Here is a 22,471-nt window from a genome sequence, read left to right on the forward strand (position 1 = left end):
ATTTTATACTTTTTTTTTTTTGGTAACATAATTTTATACTTTTTATTATAAAGAAAGCTATATATCCATTTCTTATTGTAGTGTCTTAAGACATTATCTATATCCGAGTAATATTACACCTGTGGTTTCTTGTGATTTTCTTTTTCTCGTTTTGTAGTTACGGAAAACAAATAATTGTTCATTTATTTACTATTAGGTGGAATTCGTTAAACTTTTTTTCATTTTCTTCCCGAAGGTTTATCATTTTAGTGGACTCTCATATTTACCGCTAAAAAAATTTATTACCCTTATAATTAATTTAATCACCATTTGATCATATAATTAAAGAGTTTTACTTCTCTCGTGTAGTATGAGAGAAGTTATTATATGTTATGAGATAAATAAAGTGAGATCTACTAATTTTTAAAAAAAGAAAAAAGAAGAAAAAGAAAGACACATCTTTTTATGTGAGTATAACATGGGAGATGAATTTCATATAACATAAGAGTATGATTTCCCATGATTAAATCTAATGGTTTACAATCAATCCTTATAATATTTCGAATTCGTCAATCCTTATAGTATTAATTATCATTCTTCATCCTCTTTTATTTTCTATCTGACAAATTCTCTCTCGGTCTGCGTAGTTAAACAACCATCCAAAAATCAATATATAGTGGTTTAAGTCTGACAAATGAAACTGCACATAAAATCAAAACATGAGCCAAATAAACAAACAATTATTATTTTTATGATTTTTCCTCTGACTCAATTCAACAAGCAGGTGGAACACAATTAAGCATTTCACTCATACTAAGCACAAAAAAATCACCGTGCGTTTTGTTAATGACCCGTTAATTAAACAATGAGAGTGAGATAGATAGATGTTACAACAGAATAAATTGACATTGTAATCATTCGCCTAGGGTTTTATTGGTTGAATGGAAGAAAATGATTTTCTCTCTTTTCTCCGAAAGGGGATAAGATGGAGGCAAAAATAGGAAAAACTTTGGTGGAGTGCGCTGTGTGTAGGGGTGTAAATGGGTTAGGCCGGCCTACAGGGGCCTACGGCCTAGCCTATATTAGGTCAGACTTAACCTATTACAAATAGTAAAATAGAACAGGCCTAGACTTTAAAAAAAATCTATTTAGAAAACAGGTCATAGGCTTTTTTGTACATGTCGGGCCTATAAGCCTACAGGCTGGTCTATATCATATTATTTATTGTAGATAAAATAAATCAAATTATTATTTTAATAATTTTGAATAATAAAATAATATTATTTTAGTTATTCTTTTAATTGTTGAATGTTTAATAGGTTTAAACAGGCTAACAAGCCTAGGCCAATGTTTTTATTTTTAAATATAGGTCAAGCCAAACTTGTAATTTGGGGACTACACAGGCTAACAGACCAGGCACAACGTTTTTTATATAGACCTAGCTCATTTAAGTCAAAGCCTAGCTCAGCCTATTTAGGCTCTTGGGTGTGTGTATACATTACCATCAATTTCATCAGTTTTCACGTGGAATTATCAGTTTTTGATGTGGAATTGGAAGACTAGAGAGAGGATAGACAGAAACATGTGCAATTAGAAGACCTAAAGAGAGAATGAAAAGTAATAATTAGAATTATAAGAATTGATTTTCGGCCTTTGGATTTAATTATGATCCAATGGTGATTATTAGTTATAAGTACTAAACTTTTTTTCTGGTTATTATAATCATTCAATCTTTTTAAGCCAACTTTTTTTTTTGTTTTGGAATTTACAATGAAATAAAAAAAAAAACACAAAATTACATATAGCTCCAGGCCAGTATTGGCTAAATCCCTCTGGAGAAGAGGTAGGCAACCTTGAGGGGGATTGAGAAAAATCTGTTAACTCCCAATCATGTAGGTGGGCATATGTGGCCAGCCAATCTGCCACTCAATTACATTCTCTATAAGAATGAGAAGCCTTTACCAGCCAATTCCTTTGAGTAAGTTCCCTCACACACACACGATCAGAGGCTTCAAGGGATGGTTATGCTTACAGACCTTTAAAATAAAATCTATTGCAGAAAGAAAACTACCCTCTATCCAAACTTTCTTGTATCCATGATTCCACACAAGGTAATAATTACCCCAAAGTTCAGCCATAATAGAATTACCTACCAGCAGCCATATCCTAAGAACATCCCCACAATCAGCTTTAGTGCCATTACAAGCACTTGATCCATCAACATTCATTTCCCTCTTTCTGTAGTTCGTTTCCTGAGCATTGCTCTTTCCTGTGTCCATATTTTCCACATCCAAAACATATCAAGTGCAACCCCTCATACCCAACATGGTAAACATTACCATCAATTTCAAACTCCGATAGAAATCCCTTCCTCATATCTATTTCCACACACAGCCGAGCAAACCTTGCCTTCTCTGTTTTGTCCCCTTCCCCAATCTCGCGTTGCCTTATGGAGTTCCTATCAATCTTTAGGGGTCTACCAAACATGCACCCTATATTCCAGAGGTGGTGGTTCGAGTAAAATTCTACTGGCAAACCAGGGATTCTCATCCAAAAAACCAACTTTTTAACACTGTCATCAAAGGGGTCAAAGAAAGGTCTCCAACGTTGTACTAACACATAGTGGTCAGCTACAATCCAAGGCCCTTCACTTAACACATGATTATAATCTTTCAGGTCCCAGAATCGTGCAACGAAGTACCCATTGTCCATGTTAATGAATTCATGGGCACCAGAAAGGTTCCACATTTTCATCAGTCTAAGTTGTAAGAATTTGAAAGAAATTTTCTTACCTAACAGCTTGATGAATAGGGCATTCTCCCACTTCTTGCATTCCTGTTTGAGAGCAGACTTGTCGTACTTGTAAACAGGGCAGAAAGGGTCACCAGTCTCCTCCTCTTCCTCTGTCTCAGGGGCTTCCTCAGCGTCCTCTTCTCTTCTTTGGATAGTCATCCAGTCTTCTTCCTCTTCGCTTTCCTCTCCTCCCCAGTGTTTGTGAGCAGACTTGTCGTACTTGTAAGAAGCAACATTGCGCTGATTTCCCTCCGAAAAGGCACTATCTTTAACCTCCTCGCTTCCTTCTGCCTCTTGAATGGGAGCTTCCATGAGCATTCCTTCATCCATGGACCTCCTCTGTTGACGGAGCCCTAGTTCCTCGCTTCTTCTCCTTTTCTCTCATTATATGTTCATTTTGGTAGTGGATTCTCACGGTGATGTTGACAATCATAATTGTATATAGCTGGATTAACGGTGATAAAAAAGAAGATAGTAAAAATAATTAAAATATGTAATTATTAAATCATAATTATTTATTTATTTGTGTACGTTATAATTATCTCACGTGATCATGTCGTATTCTTTTAAAACATGAGATGATTTATTTCTGTTCATTTTAGAGACCAAACATTTAAATAATTTTATTATATATAAATGTAAAGGTTAAGAAAATAAAACAACGGTATGCATTTTTTTGTTTTGAATTCTTTTTTTGTAATTCGAGTATTGACATGCCCTAATTTCATCACTTTATTTTATATTTAAACAGGGAAAACTTCTCACAAAAAAAGAGAAATATTCGTTTCATATTGTTGAAAAAAGTTATCTTATGTTTTATATTCATCAAATTTTATGTCAATTTTTTCTTTTTAAAAAATTATGAACCTCACATATTTGTGCAATATAAGATTAGTAACTCTCAATTAAATAACTACATGACAAGTTGCCTTTTGTTTTATTTTATTTTTTAATAAATCCATTTACCCAATTGGATTTAGGATTCAAAAACATTCCGCACTGCATTGTAATTTCAGCACAAAAAGTCTATGCTAACTAAAGATGGAGCATTCGTCCTTTCTTTCCAATGATTTAAATGTGTGTATGTATATTTGGAAAATATATGTTTTATGTCATGTAAGATTCATCTTTTATAAAAAAAAATTAAAAAATAAAAGGATCCATATATTTATTTATTTCTATGACTTGAGACAAAATGTCTCAAACAACATGATATATATATATATATATATATATATATATATATATATATATATATAATGGTGTCATATTTGAATATTTCTGCATGTTTTTTCTTCCTCTACTGAGGTAATTATATACATAAATGAGGACTCTAGGTCCATTACAAAATAGCTTTCAATCAGCTATGAATAAGAAAAATGAAATAACTTGTTACTATTTCTATTTAATACAAAACTCCTATGATTATGTCAATCAACTGCAAATAAGAAAATTAATCTATTTAATACAAATCTCCTATGATTATGTAATTGTGTAATCAATGATTAAAATTCCAACAACTGTACAACTCAGCAAATATTATTTCATTTCAACACTCCCCCTCAAGTTGGTGCATAGATATCAATCATGCCCAACTTGTTAATTGCTTCTTCAAACACTTTTCTTGATACAGCCTTTGTCAAGATGTCGGCTAACTGATCTTCAGATTTGATATAGGAAAATTGAATAATTTTTTGATCTAGCTTTTCCTTGATACTTGTCTATCCACTTCTACATGCTTGGTTATATCATGTTGAACTGGATTATGGGCAATTTCAATAGCAGCTTTATTATCACAATGTAACTCCATAGGTTGATTGTAGTAGATTCCTAAGTCTTGTAGGATGCTCTTAATCCACAACAATTCACACACTCCATGTGTCATTCCTCTAAACTCTGCTTCTACACTCGATCTAGCCACAACTTTCTGCTTCTTACTATACCAAGTAACTAGATTGGCTTCAACAAAAGTAAAATATCCCGAAGTTGACTGTCTGGTAGTTTTATCTCCAGCCCAATCTGAATTTGTGTAGCCTTTAATTCCGGGACTATTATTTTTTTAGTAAAGCAAACCTTTTCCTAGACACCCTTTTAAATACCTCAATATTCGATACACAGCAGCCATGTGATCCTCACTTGGCTTGTGCATACTCACAACATTAACTGCATAAGCAATGTCTGGCCTAGTATGTGATAAATAAATTAGCCTCCCTACTAGCCTTTGATATCTGCCAACATTAGTATGTACTTGATCAGGATATAAACCCAATACATGATTCATTTCAATTGGTGTTTCTGCTAGTTTACATGCTGTAATTCCTGTTTCTGCAAGTAGATCTAAAATGTACTTTTTTTGTGACAAAAAAATTCCCTGATTTGATCTAGCAATTTCAATTCCAAGAAAGTACTTTAATGATCTTAGATCTTTCATTTCAAACTCATTTGCTAAATGTCTTTCCAATAACTCCATTTCAAATAAATCATCACCAGTCAAAATTATATCATCAACATACACTATTAACACTGTTACCTTTCCTCCATTATGTTTTATGAATAGGGTGTGGTCTGCATTACTTTGTTTGTATCCAAACTTCTTCATGACTAGAGAGAACCTGCCAAACCAAGCTCTAGGTGATTGCTTGAGTCTGTATAGTGCTTTTTTTAATCTACACACTTCATTTCCCTTCAAGTTGGCATGTTTGGCGCCTGGTGGAATTTCCATATATACTTCTTCTAAGTCTCCATTTAAAAATGCATTCTTTACATCAAATTGCTTAAGTGGCCAGTCCCTGTTAGCTGCTATAGAAATCCGAATACGAATTGTGTTCAGTTTTGCTACTGGTGCAAATGTATCTTGGTAATCAACCCCGTATTTTTGTGCGTATCCCTTAGCAAATAATCTGGCTTTATATCTGTCAAGGCTATCATCTGCTTTAAGCTTCGCAGTAAACACCCATTTGCATCCAATTGATTTCTTCCCGGTTGGTAAAGGAACCAGGTCCCACGTTGAGTTTTTTTGTAAGGCCTTCATTTCTACATTCATGGCTTCCTTCCAATTTGGATCATCCAAAGCATCCTGCACATTGTTAGGAACAAATATACTAGACAATTGATTAACATATGCAATATATGATTCTGACAACGTATGATTGAACATGTAGTTACCGATAGGGTATTTGACCTTATAGTTTGGATCTGGTTCATAAAGCTGTTTTGGTACACCTTTATTTGGTCTTTGTGACACTCTAACAGGTAAGATGGGACCATCTATGCTAGTAATAGAAGGTCCATTTGAAGAAATAGGAGTAGGATTAGTGTTTAACTCAGGTATGGATTCAGGAACATCCAGGGACGATGCCTCAGTTATAGGTGTTAGACGTGTAGCAAAATCATTAGTGGGTAACATCCGGTCCAGGAGTGTGTTGAAGAGTTATAATTTCTTCTCCAGTAGTAGGTATCTCCCCCTGAGAAGAAGTAACAGAATCTCCCCCTGAATAATATGGTTCCAATTCTTGAAAAGACACGTCCATGCTGGCATGCATTTTGTGGAGAACGGGATCATAACACCTGTAACCTTTTTGTACATTGGAGTATCCCACAAATACACATTTTTTAGCACAAGGATCCAATTTGTTTCGTAATACCTTGGGGATATGGACATACACCGTGCACCCAAAAACACGAGGCTCAAGGTTGGGAATGTGAGGAATGGAGAAATAAGATTCCAAAGTCTGTTGTGGAGTTTTAAAGTGAAGGGCGCTGGATGAAGTACGATTGATGAGATAGACAGCAAACACAACAGCTTCACCCCAATATGTTTTAGGCGAATTCATACCAAAAAAGGAGGCACAAACCACTTCTAGTAGTTGTCTATTTTTTCGTTCAGCTAGGCCGTTATGTTGGGGTGTATAAGGGCAAGAGGTTTGGTGTTGTATCCCCTGTGTGCTCAAGAAATCAATAAAGCGGCCATCTAAATATTCCCTGCCATTATCAGATTGTAGAATTTGAACTTTAGACTGATATTGGGTTTGGATTATGCTGTAAAATTTTTTGAAGGCATCAAAGACATCACTTTTGTGTCTTAACAGTGACAATCAAGTCATCCAAGTACATTCATCAATAAAAGTCACATAATAGTAAGCTTTTGAGAAAGAAGGCACCTTTGCAGGGTCCCAAACAACGGAATGAACAACTTGAAATGGAATAGAACTTTTATTAGTACTAGAAAAATAAGGAACTCTGTGACTCTTGACCAATTCACAAGTGCTGCATTTGAAATCAGCATTATTCAAATGGGAAAACAACCGAGGAAATAACTTTTTCAAATAACTAAAGGAGAGGTGACCAAGTCTTCGATGCCAAAGCCAAATGGTAGCACGGGACTGTTCTGGACCGGTTGTTGCATATGTAGTATCCAAAGAAGGATGGCTAGGATCAGGGACCTCTAAGAAGTAAAGTTGACCACGTCTAACACCATAACCAAGAGTAGTCCGAGTGGGGATGTCCTGAAAAACACAGTGAGAGGGAAAAAAAGTTACTGAACAATTAAACTTTGAAGTTAATTGGCTCACAGAGAGTAAGTTGTATTCAAGAGAGGGTACAACCAACACAGAGTCTAGAAATAAGCTATCAGAAAGGGTTAAGGATCCTTGACCAGTAATTTTTGAGGTACCCCCATTGGCAGTGGAAATAACGGATTATGAAGAATTACAGAGATTGAACAACTGGGAAGAATCTTTAATCATATGGTCAGAAGCACCTGTATCAATTATCCAAATATTATTCCTAGACAATTTATAGAAAGCAAGAGACTTACCCAAAATACCGGATTGAATAAAATTGGCAGCAGGGACAGGAGCATCTCTAGCGGAGACAATGGTCATGGCTTTGGCAGGTATTTTCTTCCGGGAACGTTTATTGAAAGAATACGGGGTTGAAGATTCAGAGGAGGTTTTGGGATTGTTCATAGGAAAATAGAAATTCGAATTGGGTAACAGAAAAAAAAATTCGAGTCAGGTAAATTGAACAATACGATGTGGAAGGTTTAATGAAAATAGGTTCCTGGACTGGATCAGAAATGCTCTGATACCATGTTAATAATATATATATATATATATATATATATATATATATATATATATCAATCTTATGTAAAAGGAGACAAGATGTCTCCGGCCATAGATACAGTTTTGTGTGGGCCCATCGATTATTAAAAACAAAAAATAAAAAAATAGCAACACATACTAGTTTTTCTGTATAATATATATGAGGAATACAAGTCTGATGTAGATTTGTTATCTCATGTCATAGACACAAAATATGTGGGGCCCACTCTTTAAAAATAAATAAAAAATAAATAAATGTTAGCACAACTTTTGATGTATGAGTATGAGGAGTATGTTATCTCATGTATCATGAGAAAAACATATCCCAATATACATATGGCGAAATCTTTTTGTATGTTGGAGGAAATTTTTCTTCTTATGTCATAGAAACATTCCTATAATGAGTCTTCCTATTTTTATAAAGTAAAACAATGTGAGACAACTGATTTTTTCTCCTAACAAAGGGAGAAAATCATCTCCCATACATATATTGCATTCAAAATGGACAATTGAGTACTACCTGTAACCTAGTAAACCTACACTGCTGGACCATATCATTAAAGTCAATTCACCTCTAACACTTCAAAACCCAAGAAGAAAAGAATGGGGGAAAATTTAAAAGAAAAATAGCATTAAAAAGAAGAAGAAAAAAGCTTCAAAATTCAACCTAAAATAAAGAACAATAATAAAGTAGTATTTTTCTTTCAACATTTGGGAAGGTCAGAGGGTGGAGGTGGCAGCTTCTGATTGCGCAGCTTTCCATCTTGGACAATCCATGCCATTTTCAATCCCCAACTCGTGTGCACTTCAAGGTGGCAATGCATGAACCAAACACCTGCTCATGTATTATTGTAGGATCAGCAAATTAATTTTACAAACACTTGTAGATTAAAACACACAAGGACACACCAAAATGTATTAAGTTTATGGGGAAATGATTTATACAATTGTGTCAGAAATTATTTGTCACAGAGAGAAAATGAGAGAGAAACCAAACACCTACTCTCTTTTTTCTCTCAGACAAATGATTTCTGTCACAATTGCAAAAATTATTTTCCCTAAGTTTATAAGATATTACTTCATTTATTTATATTTTCTTTTAACCGTGATTAAGTATGTGGATAATGATATGAGATTATTTCAATTTAATTAGTGATCTGAGATTTGAGTTATGTTATGTTGTGTTAAAAATTTGGTAGTGAAAATTGTGTTTCCTTTTTGGTTATGTCCAACTTAAATCAGAATAGTCAGAGGTAATTGATAAATTAGTGAAGAATTAAAAAAAAAAGTTTGATGAAGTTAGTGTCTTAAACATTTCAAAAAATTATAAAGTTGGAGATAATCACCATCCACATAATACTTGAAATAAAAGGGTATTTGAAATATTATTGAATCGAATTTGAATCTGTACATAGGGGTCTCTATTTATAGAGACTTCTTGACCTAATTTTGACCTAATGGGCTTGGCCCAATATACAAGTAACGGACTAAATAAATACAAATAAATGACTACATAATTACTAATAAATGACTACATAATTACTATTTACAACACTCCCCCTCAAGCTGAGGAATAGATATTTATCATTCCCAGCTTGCTAGCAAGTTCTTGAAATCTATCTGAAGGAAGCCCCTTTGTCAATAGATCAGCTAATTGACGCCCAGTGGGAATGTATGGAGTGGTAATCAACCCGCTATCAAGTTTCTCTTTGATGAAATGGCGGTCGACCTCAATATGTTTAGTCCGATCATGTTGAACTGGATTATGAGCTATACAAATAGCGGACTTATTATCACATAGCAGCTTCATAGGTCTCTCACATTTTATTTTTAGATCATCAAGTACAATTTTCAGCCACAGTAACTCACAAATGCCTTGAACCATAGCTCGAAATTCAGCTTCTGCACTTGATCTGGCGACCACATCTTGTTTCTTACTTCTCCATGTCACCAAGTTACCACAAAGAAACATGCAATAACCAGTGGTAGAACGACGGTCAGTCACGGATCCAGCATAATCAGCATCTGTGTAGACTTCTAAAGATAGATTGCCATCACGTCGGAATAACAACCCTTTACCAGGAGTACCTTTCAGATACTGAAGAATTCTCTCTACTGCCTGCATATGTTTCTCCTTTGGATCGTGCATAAACTGACTGATAACACTAACAGCATAAGCTAAGTCTGGTCTAGTATGGGCCAAATATATCAATTTCCCAACTAGCCGTTGATATTGTCCTTTATCAACTGGAGGACTCTCCTCTTCATAGCCCATCTTGTGATTCTGCTCAATAGGAGTATTAGAGGGTTTACACCCGAGCTTTTCTGCTTCTTTGAGAAGATCAAGAACATATTTCCTCTGGCTGATAAAGATTCCTTTGCTCGAATGAGCTACTTCTATCCCTAGGAAATATCTCAGTTTCTCAAGGTCTTTGACTTCAAACTCAGAGGCAAGCCGTGTTTGCAGAATCTGTCTCTCCATAAAATCACCACCTGTGATAATAATATCATCAACATATACAAAGAGCACAGTAAGCTTCCCATTTTGGGAGTGCTTGAAAAAGAGAGTGTGATCTCCTTGACTTTGTTTATATCCTAAGGTCATCATAATCTTAGTAAACTTTCCAAACCAGGCACGAGGTGACTGCTTCAATCCATACAAGGCCTTTTTTAATTTACAAACTTTATTTTCTCCCTTCACAGAATCAAAACCAGTCGGAATTTCCATGTAGACTTCTTCTTCTAACTCACCATTGAGGAAAGCATTCTTCACATCAAATTGGTTTATATCCCAATTGTAATGGGCAGCAAGGGATAACAAAACTCTCACCGTATTCATCTTTGCAACTGGAGCAAATGTTTCTTCATAATCAATGCCATAGGTTTGAGAGTAACCTTTGGCAACTAATCGAGCTTTGTATCTCTCAAGAGTTCCATCAGAATTATATTTCAAGGCATAAACCCATCTGCACCCTACTGCTTTCTTTCCAGTAGGTCTATCAATAACCTCCCATGTTTTATTTTTCTCCAATGCATTCATCTCCTCTTGCATGGCTTGAGCCCAATTCCTATCTTTCAAGGCTTCATGTACTGATTTTGGGATTGCAATAGAGTCTAGTGCTGAAACAAAGCTTTTGTGCTGCACAAAAAGATTAGCAGAGGAAACAAACTGGGAGATAGGGTATTGAGTACAAGAGGGACATGAGGGACAAGATTTCTTGGGACAAACTCTTTTTCCTTTTCTAAGAGCAATGGGTAAATCATCAGAATCTGTAGTAATGGGTAAGTCATCAGAAGTATTAACATCATGATCAGAAATATGAGATTCAGGACTTACCAGTGGTTCAGACGATTGAGGTTGCTGCTGAGACAATGTGGGTTGTTTCCTTCTTTCAGGTGTCATAATCTTTCGTATCTCTGGTGTACTTGATGTATCAATCACAGGAGAATCAGTCACAGGAGGATTACTCACAAGAGGATCAGACACAGGAGGAACAGACACATGAGAAACAGACACAGGAGGAACAGGACCAGGTGGAGGATACACTGACATAGGTAAAGGAGTAGACACTGATGATTCAAACTCAAAGAAGGGAGGTGATGAGATTTCTGGTGAAGGATTCTCCCCCTAAAGATGAGGACCTTGGAAAAAGGACTCAGATTCCTGAAATGTAACATCCATAGAAACAAAAAATTTCCTACTACTAGGGTGGTAGCACTTGTAGCCCTTCTTACCAGGAACATAACCAAGAAAAACACATTTAATAGCCCTAGGGTCCAACTTACTGCGATGATTTTTATGAACATGAACAAAAGCAGCACACCCAAACACTCATGGAGGAAGACTCATCATAGTTGAAATAGAAGGGAAAAAAGAAGTCATAGAGTGAATAGGACTTACATGGTCAAGTACCCGAGTGGGTAAACGGTTGATCAAGAATGCTGCAGTAAGAATAGCATCTCCCCAATAGTATTTGGGTACATGTGTCTGAAACATTAATGCACGAGCCACTTCAAGAAGGTGGCGATTTTTTCTTTCAGCAACCCCATTCTGTTGGGGGGTGTCAACATAAGTAAGTTCATGAATCATACCGTTATTTCTTATAAATTGGGAAAAGCTATGATTAACATATTCAGTACCATTATCTGTTCTTAGTCTCTTGAGTTTTTTACCAAACTGGGTCTCAATCATTTTATAAAATTGAAAGAACAGTTGTGGTACCTCAGACTTTTCACGCATTAAGTACACCCAAGTTACACGAGTGCAATCATCAATAAAAGAAACAAACCATCTATTTCCAGAACCATGAGGGACTTTAGAGGGACCCCAAACATCAGAATGAATAAGATCAAAAGGTTCAACACTCTTAGTAATACTAGAAGGAAAGACACACGATGATGCTTAGCAAATTCACAAACATCACAATGAAAAGACTCAACAGATTTAGACAAAAACAATGACGGAAATAAAGATTTGAGTAAACTAAATGGAGGATGACCTAAGCGCTTATGATGAAGCCAAATCAAAGAATCAGCAGTTGATTGACCATAAGACATCAAGATGTGATTTGTTACTTTATTTGCAGGAGATTGTGACACCAGATAGTACAGCCCACCTTGCTCTTTAGCACTACCAATCGTCTTCCCGTGGCGAGATCCTGAAAACACAATGGGTAGGATAGAAGGTTACAATACAATTCAAATCTTTTTTAATTTTATGAATAGAAAGAACATTCGTGGAGAGTTTAGGAACATGAAGAACATCCTTAAGATGTAAGGACTGCGGTAAGTTTATGTCACCAGAACCCACAACTGATGTATGAGAGCCATCAGCTACGGCTATTGTATGAGTTCCAATGGTAGGATGATAAGAGGTAAAGGAGTCAGCACAACAAGCCATATGATCAGTAGCACCAGAATCAACAACCCAAGAATGTTTAAAATCATTACATGAAGAAAGGAAAGAATAAGTTTTGGAGCTCATACCAGTCATAGTCAAAGCACTAGTATCAGATGACTTACTCATAGAATCAAGAATGGTTCGGAGCCGTTCCAACTCATCTGGACGAAATGCAGGTTGGGTCTTATTAGGTGTAGGAGTTATTTCAGAGGAAGTCAAATGCGCTTGACCACGCAACTTTGCCATCTTTTCTAAGACAAATTGCTTTCCATAAAGGCGAAAGCATAAATCCTTGATATGACCTGTTCTTTTACAATAAGAACACCATCGATCATCTTTCTTAGGTCTAGAAGAGGTACCATCATAAAATTTTGAAAAAGAACTCCTTTGAGAAGAGGCCATACTGCACAGAAAATGGTCAAAGAAAAACTCCAAGAAGCCAAAAAATCACAAATAAATACCAAACGATGCCCGATCAAAGAGAGGAGCACAGATCCAGAAAGAGGATGAAGGGACGATCAAGATCGCGGTGGTCCGATTCGGAAAAATGGTCTCACGCGCCGATGAGATTGGCTGCGCGTGGGCTTCACTCGCGGTTGAAGGGGCGGCGCGTGTGGGCGCGTGCGGTGGCCGTCCGGTCTGAAATTTCTGGAGCAACATCGTCCGGTGAGCGCGGTTCTTTCTGGGTCTGTTCAGAGTTGAAAAACCACCGGGAAAGGGTCCAATCGTGATGAACAGATGCTGTCTTGTGATGAAGAATAATGGAGACGATGAACAGTAACAGAGATCCAGTATAACAGAGATCTTCTCGGTCCAAGAGGTCCCCGAAAAAAAAATCCGGTGGCGGCTGATGGCAGCGAGAGACAAAAAGAATAAAAGGTTCTTGTTCTAAAGACAATAGGCGCGGAAGCAGAGCCCTCAGGATCGAGAGCTCTGATACCAACTTGAAATAAAAGGGTATTTGAAATATTATTGAATCGTATTTGAATCTGTACATAGGGGTCTCTATTTATAGAGACTTCTTGACCTAATTTTGACCTAATGGGCTTGTCCCAATATACAAGTAACGGACTAAATAAATACAAATAAATGACTACATAATTACTAATAAATGACTACATAATTACTATTTACAACAATAATTAATATAACACAAAGTGATATGGAATATAACATGTTAGAATATCTAGACAATTTCATATAATATTAACATTATATCTTAATATAATTTACAGTGTGCTAAATATAACCAAACATTGTCACCCAATAGGTGCATTTAAGAATCTTTCATTTTATAGTACGCACCTGGATTATCTGCAAGGAAGCGCAAAGCAACCCACCCTCCAGATGGCACACCACCAGTGTTCCTCTCAGCTGGATCAACAAGATTGAACTTAGAGGGATCCTTCTTGGGGTCAAAGTTTCCATTTCCTTGACCAACAACAAAGAAGTTAAAGCCATGAAGGTGAAGTGGATGGCTCTCAGCACCAATAATGCTGGTGTCCTGCAGTATCAACTCCACACTTGTATTAAATGGCAACACCACTACCTTAGTCCCACTTGTTACCATGATATTGCTTGGTGGGGTGCCTGTATAGTTGAATTTGAAAGGTGGGTTAGCAGGAAAATCAGTGGTGTATACACCTTTGGATTGGTTGAAGAAGTGAGCTTGGAGTAAAGCAATGTTAGGCATCACAAATGACACATTGTTAATGGCTGCTGCTACCCTTGTGTTATTGGGTCCTTGACATGCTTGGTTCTTTGGACAAGTGCTAATTCCTAAGCCAACAGTGAAGAAGAAGCGTTTGTCAACAGTTTTTGGAACTTTTGCTGGGAATTTTGCAGTGGCCAAGCTACGGATCTTCTTGTTGAAGTTCATTGCAAAGACAGTGTCATTGAATTTAGGAAGCACTGGTCTAAGAAGAGGAAGCTTCTTGTTGTTTGATTTAGTTTTTGACAGTGAAGATTTCTTGTACTCAAGCAACCCAGTAGCTGTGGTGTTGTCAAAAGCTGCAGGACCCGTAGCATAAGGCCTTGCAGCTATGACAAAGGTTGACTTGGTTTTGAGAAGGACATTGGTGGTTTGGCCAGGTGTGATTAGTACAATGTTTGTTCTGAAGGGCTTTACATAAACAACATCAGCTTCTACCACATGCAATGCTATAGAAGAGCTCATCATTGAGTGCAGCATTGATCAGACGTAGGAGATAAGTTTTCCCAGGCTTGACCTTGAGCTTAAAGGTATCTGCATGAATGGGAAAATTATTAACTTAATGGATCGAAAGTAATCATTTGGGGTCAAGAATTGATCATGCAGAAACTTCTTTTCTTTTTCCTCCTGTTATCCTTTTTGTTACCTTTGGCTGAGCAGTTATAGAGTGGACCTGGAAGAGCATTGATGGTGTAAGCTTCTGAGAGATTTGGTGCTAATCCTGTTTGCATTGCTTGTTTGATAACAGTTTCTGTGTCAGCTTTCCACCATTCCCCTGCAGGTAGTAGAGATAATATTTTACTAATATGTAGACAGAAGATTTTTAGAAGGAAGTTTGAATGCTACAAACTCACCAAATATAATTGGGACTTCCTTGAAGGGTTGGGGGAATGGGTAAGGTACATGTCTTTTGGGAAGAATGACAATTAGACCATGAAGAGTTACTCTTAGCCATGAGATATGGGCATGCCACCACAATGTTCCTCTTTGGCCAGTGACTGTAAAGTTGTATACATAAGTTTGGCCTGTTTGAATTGGACACTGTGTGATATAGGCAGGTCCATCTGCCCAACCACTCCTTAATTGGCGAACACCATGCCTAAAGAAAAGAAGACAATGTTGAACAACTTTGTCTTTAGCCATTCAAAAATTACAAAAACTAAAATTTTGAGGTTTTATTGTATAATACCAATGGATAGTGACATTGTACTGAACATTGTTAGCCACTTTAATCACTAGCCTGTCTCCTTCTCTTGCTATGATCCTAGGCCCCGGAAATTGACCATTGACAGTCACAGTGCTCTTTGTTTGGCAAAGTCTTGTGACATTTTGCAAATTGATCTGCAGAATGGAAAAGTGAAAAGATAATAAACACTTCTAAGAGGAAATAAAAGGAAAAAAAGTTGACACTTCAGTTGAATACATTTTGTCTAGAGTATGTGTTAATGAAATGTGTTACACATACATTAAACTTGTAGTGCCTGGTGATTCTTGCATGCTTTGCAAGTGTTAGCTCCGGCAATATCCATAGGCCACCCAACAAAAGGAATATGGTCCTTATTGAGCAGAGAAAACCAAATTCCATTACCCTTGTTTTCTTCTAAATATTTAAAATCTCTTGGATTAGCCAATGGAACTTATTGTTATTCCTTTGGATGGAGAAAACAAGAATGTGAGACAGCTTATATAGTAGAAAAGGTGCTGGTGAGATTGGATAATTTGGTGATTGAAAATGAGATATTGCAGACCCACAGTACTTTTAACAAATTCAATGTTTGATCCATCCTACACAAGCTTGCTGCTTGGCAATCCTTAAGAGTTTAGTGTAATTTTCAAGGCACGTATAGCTTAAAGTCTTTTCTCTAATGGTATTAACTTCATGTCCAATAATGACCCTTATTAGGCAAGGACTGATATTCAACCAAATTGGTCTAATGCCCATAGATTTTATGTGTGTGTTAAGGGTGGTTGTCTTTGGCTAAGGTATTCCATAGGCATAACAGTGAAACTATTTTATTGGAAAGAGACCCTCCCAACAATTGCATTAGAGGGTTTGAATTTTTATCCTCTTCTATAATTGTGGCTCCCTTGCCACTACATCCAACCCTTGTCTAAGGAAATATCTAATATACCACTGTCGCACCATTTGTTTGGTGCTACCAGCCAATAAAAATTCATGAATGACTGTGACATTTGTACACATAGGAGAGAGAAATATTTTTTTTATCTAAATCTCAGTTGTTCAATGGAAAAGTTATCTAGTACAGTTGTATGGAAGATGTTCTCCTTATCTAATTACTGAACGAGTGCCACATCTTTTATCATATCAACTTATGTCCTTGGAGATCCTAGGGGAATTTTGTTGAATTAAACTAGAGCAATTTCATTTTTACTTGAATTTACGATCCTTTCAGTGTCAATTTTTTTTTTTAATTTTAACTTTTGCAACACATTCTCACTCTTTTCCATTACATTGTCTCTAGATTTGTATAATGCACAATCTACCAACTCAACATATACACAAAAAAATAAAATAGAAACACGGCTTAAAGTATTTAGCATCTTTTTAAAATCATTTTGCACTTTGGTTTGTGAATAAAATAAATAAATCATGACAAAGGAAAGGGATTGACTATCAGTTAACTAACAGGGTTAGATGGGCTTTGTTGCAAGGTGAACTTCACCCTCTCACCATCCATACTTGCTAATTAAGGAAACGGAAAATGGAAAGTTGCAAGTTACACCTTATTGTTCTATTCAAAGTGTCAGTTGTTAATTTCAATATATACATATATAACATATCTAACAGCTTTTGACTTTACTATAACTCATCTTTATGGTTGTAAAACCCTGCTTGAGAAATCTTACTCCTATTTGAGGAAAGACTTTGATTTGTATCAGTGCAGTTTTTCATTTAGTCCTTATTACATTTAAGGTTGTGTTTTCAGAACACACTTACACTTGTGCAGTTTTTGTGTGTGTGTGTGTGTTGTTTTGTGTTCAGTGCATGTGACTAAACTCAATTCTATGGACTATGGCGTTACAGTTGAATATGTACCAAAATAATCAATTTGTTCTCGGGTGAATAAAAATAAAATAAAATGAAATGTGTAACACCCCGTTCTAGAACTGATTTGTTAACATTGCTTTATGATATTAAGCGCAGTTACAATCACATTAGTTCAATTAAAAATCCGGATAAATTTTTCGTTTTCCTTTTTAAAACTTACTTGTTTTTCCTTTTTAACAACGCCAAGTTTGAGATAACCAATTGCGTGACCATAACCTTATTACTTTGCAGAATAATCAAAACTAAACTTAACATCATATCATTATTTTGTTCGAGTTCAATACTAGACTCTCTTCACTGTTTATTAAATTGAAATTTCTATACTTACTTTATAGTTCTCATCTCATACTATGTTATAGATCTCTTCGTTATCTACGCGTAGGTTCAAACCGCGCTAAATCGGAGCACCGTAGCCTAAGTTATGAATTTTCTACGAAACGAGTGCTGAACCTACTGGTCCAGGCGCGATTTGCGCCAATTCCGGCGCAATTTGCGCTAGGAAACAGAAGCTTTCCATAATTATGGCGCGATTTGCGCCAATAATGGCGCGAAATGCGCCGGGGTTGCATTTTCCCACTGTATCTTGGCGCGATTTGCGCCACCACCGCGCGACTAGCGCCAGAGTTCTGGAGATTACACCTAGCCATAGTATTTTACCCCTAACTGTAGCTATACTTATCCGATTGACGCAATCTTAGTCTTGTAGGAAAGCTAAGAAAAATATCTACAACTTCCATTAAGACACAAGGGTCCAAATCTATCATATAGGATATGCTAAATGGACAACAAAACATAATTTCCTTATTTTTCACATTAATACTCAAGCTATAGGCCTTCTTCCACCTAATTGACACTTTATAACCATTATAAGTCATCATCCTTACAATTCTAAGACATACATTTATCAAATAGGCATCCATGCCCTTCAATCATATACACAATGAGTACAATATTCAAGTGTCTCTAATACATAATCATGGGACTTAGATCCAAAACACTATGATCGAATCTTTGGCTCCCATCAACAAAAGCTAGGCCAAAGAAGATGAGCATAGGCTAAGTCCGCCCAAATAAAGCATGATATACATATAAGAATTGGCTTTCATACATGAATTATATACATATGAACTACAAAATGGCATGCATATAACAAATTAATGCAGCATCTTCATGTATCAACTAGTCCAAGTATGACCACTTGCCACCAGAGGCTCCTGCAGCATCTTTAACTGAAAGGGGGTCCCCACAACACGGGGTGAGATATACGAATATATCACAGTAAACCAGGGGTCCTTGGAGCATCTCTCCACCCCATAGTTTAGTCACAATGTAATAGCAATAACAATAAATAATGCAATAAATACATATCCATGGAGTGTGTAACAAACATCTCCAGGAGAAATCCCTCGAGCTCTTGCTGTCCTAAGGATACTCAGATGCAAATAGTCCTACTGGCCAGCTAAACTACCAAGTATGAATTACGCATCGTCATGCAACATACAAAACATAGGGAAACACCATCCTATGCCACACCAAATGCATACACATACGTATAACAAAGCATTAAACTATTTCATTGCATTTATATACACTATCAACAACCACTTCCCATTCAGGGCTTGGTGGAACAATAAAGGGATTTACACACAAGGTCCGAAGGCTTACCTCAAAGCTCCAGTTCAACCTTTTCTCACCAACAAGTTTTGCCAACAATTACAATAATCAAATTCACAAACAACCACCTACATAATGTGTAATGCAATCAACATATTGCATTCAAGAGTATCTCATAATTATCAACCAAACTATCCAATTCATACCACAACAAAAACATGAATTTACCTATTCCAATGAGCTAATCAAGCTCCATAGCTCCCTCCAATGGTTGGTCACTCAAAGGTGGTCCAATTTCCTCAATCCTATCCATCACATGGACACAATTAATATCCAACCAAACCAAACCATGTCTTACACTACTATAAACACTTCAAGCATAAATTTTCCAAGATTTTGAACATGACTTAAATAACAATCTAAACTCATTTCTACCGTTTATTTATCATTACTAACAACATTTACAAAGGCTTAAGCTTAAATCAACACCAAACTCATACAACCCCAAAAACTATTATTCATCATCTTCCTCAACATACCATCTCCATGAAAATAGAGTTCAAGGGTAGAATCTTACCACAAATAGTTGCACAACCAAGGAGTGATTGTTCCTAAAGCTTCCAAGAAGTGAAATGCTCCCAAACCCCTTCAATCTTCAAAGGGGGCAAAATTTTGGGAAGAGAAATCCCACACCACAATGCTCCCCACTCAAAACCAAGCTAGGATTAAGGATGAGAGGAAGATTCTAAATGGTTGAGGCTTTGGAATCAATGAAAACGATTAAGATTTGGTGGAGTTAGGGTCTCTCCTCCAAAATGCCTTCTCCCTTCTCTTTTCTTCTCTCTGGTGGTTCGACGGATGGCGGGGGAAAATGAATTGGTTTGTGTTGTTTTTGGTCCCTTAACATATATTAAGTGAAATCAACCGGATATTAGCTCATCTATCTATTGAACTCCATTCACCACCAAACTTTACCCAACGGTATGAAATATTTTTCTAAGAATATTTTCACTTTTATTTGTATATTTTGGGTACTTTTGCCTACACCCATTTATACCCCATAATTTTCACTGAGTACACTTTTTACCTCAAAAGTGACCCTAATTAATTTAATTAGACATTTTACTTATTTTACCCCACTAATACATGCTTAATTACTTAATCACATGTAATTAATCATGTTGGGATATTATAAAATGATACTTAATAGAAACTTCAACTTCATACATTCTCTTACAAAGCTATAGATAACACCTAATTTTACTCTTAACTTTTTTACATGATCTGAATTATGCATATTTATTATAAGTTGTACAAATATGTTTACTAAAATAGAAAATAACTTGCTTTTCAATTGATATTGGTTCCACTTTCTTGCTCTCCAACCCAAGTACTCAAAGGAGAATCAACAAAAGATAGGCCCAACTTAGAACATTGTTGTTATAAGTCCATCTAAAATTAAGAAATGCAACTAGGTTATTGGGAAAGTCCTCCCAAGGCCCTTTCCAAAAAAGTTGAATCTAGGATAGCCTCATTTCAGTGTTTCAAGGCCGAAAACCCATAAAATCTGCAAGGGCTTAATGATTATGTTGGGTTATCGTAATTTTTTTTTTTGGGGGGGGGGGGGGGGGGGGGGGGGGGGGGGGGGGGGGGGGGGGGGGGGGGGGGGGGGGGGGGGGGGGGGGGGGGTGTGGGGTTTATTAAAGTATTCAGGAACAAGTGTGTTTTTTTTTTTTACCGAATATGATTGGATTCATATATGAATGATTCTCCCAAAAAAAAATCTCTCTATTTCAAGGGTTCAAACTGAAAACTTTGATTAAGAAAAGCAAATTCCTTATCACTTGAAATAATAGTGGTTATTGGTGATATTCTAAAGCCAGTTATTGCATTAAGTCATTAACTAGTATTAAGTTCTTTTTTGAATGATTTTAAAGATATACTCTCACATTTACTTAGTACATTAATTAGTATAATTAATTATTTTTGTTGAACCAAATTTCAACATGAGTATTCAAGAAACAACAAATTTTCCGCACCTGCTAAGCCAACCCCTTGGATGACATAGTAAGCAACAAAAAAGCAAAAAGTTTTGGTGTAGCAGGCTTATTTGGGAAAGATTATCATTCAAATTATCATTTCCATTAGTTTTCATCTATTTTAATATGTATACTAGTCAAAGTCCAACTTCAAACAAAATTAACCATGGCTTCACCTTTTTAGTTGGCTGAGACTGAGATCACAGTTTTGAATGCTAGTAAGGGTGTTAACGAGCCGAGCCGAGTCGAACTTTGCTCTTAAAAGGCTAAGCCTGTATTTAAATGGGTCAGCCTGACCAAGCCTGTTACCTGTCATAAATATAATTATTAGCTTGTGGCCTCTTTTGTTTACAAAAAATAAAAGTCTGGTTTAGCCTGTTTTAAAAAAATAAGACAATAAAGATTTATCCAAACAGAATATATAATCAATAACACTAATAATTCCATAAATATTCATAAATTCAAGGTATATCCAAACAGCATAATATAGAACAAAATCATTCAAAAACTCTGTTTAACCAATAAAATGGGATGGAATAGATTGAGAAGAAAGAGAGGCCTATTACAAGTAGTATAAAAAATATAAAAATAAAATAAAATAATATACTAGGTCGGCCTGAGAGGCTCTAAGGCCGAGCTTTTCAATTGGAACCTGAGGCCTTTTTATTAAACGAGCTTTTATACAAATTCAAGCCTTGCCAACAATCAATTTTACACATGTAAGCTCAAGCCTTTCACGAGCCGAGCCAAAGGCCACTCAAAAAGCCCATGACTCGTTTAGCACCTCTAAATGCTAGTACGAGCGTTTCAAAAATTCTGATGATCTAAATTAGAAAGCCATACTCAGTTACAGTATGCATGCAGCAATTCAAGTGGCTCAAGAATATTTGATATAATTGCATGATCAATTAATGCAATACAAATGCCTCAACCATCAATCACAACTCACAAGAATCAACTAGTTTGGGTTTTTATAGCTTAATTAGTAACCTCGAGTTCAATTTTGGATATACAGCTAAGTTAAAAAAAAATTGGGAGAGCTTTGCCACTCTTATAGTCCTTCCTGTCTCAACTGGCTAGCTTGACTTTTTCTTCCACCACCTTCTTTTTGGAGCATCGTCTCGATGAACGCAGATGATTCTTGACAGTTTTTCTTCATAGCCGTTTTGGCATTCAGAATTTTATTTTTACTTAAAAAAAAAAAAACCATTTGGTATCTAAAATTGATATGTAATTTTGTTTCCTTTTGGAATTGAGATT

General features: G+C 36.1%; 1 pseudogene; it reads right to left on the reverse strand.

Annotated features, from left to right (window-relative positions):
* Positions 1–8,579: 8,579 nt before the first annotated feature.
* Positions 8,580–16,073, reverse strand: LOC133284834 (laccase-4-like; annotated as a pseudogene).
* Positions 16,074–22,471: the final 6,398 nt, after the last annotated feature.

The sequence above is a fragment of the Gastrolobium bilobum genome, unplaced genomic scaffold, assembly GCF_033153095.1.
Source record: "Gastrolobium bilobum isolate Gb01-03AN ecotype WA unplaced genomic scaffold, APGP_CSIRO_Gbil_v1 utg881, whole genome shotgun sequence".
Taxonomy (NCBI): Eukaryota; Viridiplantae; Streptophyta; class Magnoliopsida; order Fabales; family Fabaceae; genus Gastrolobium; species Gastrolobium bilobum.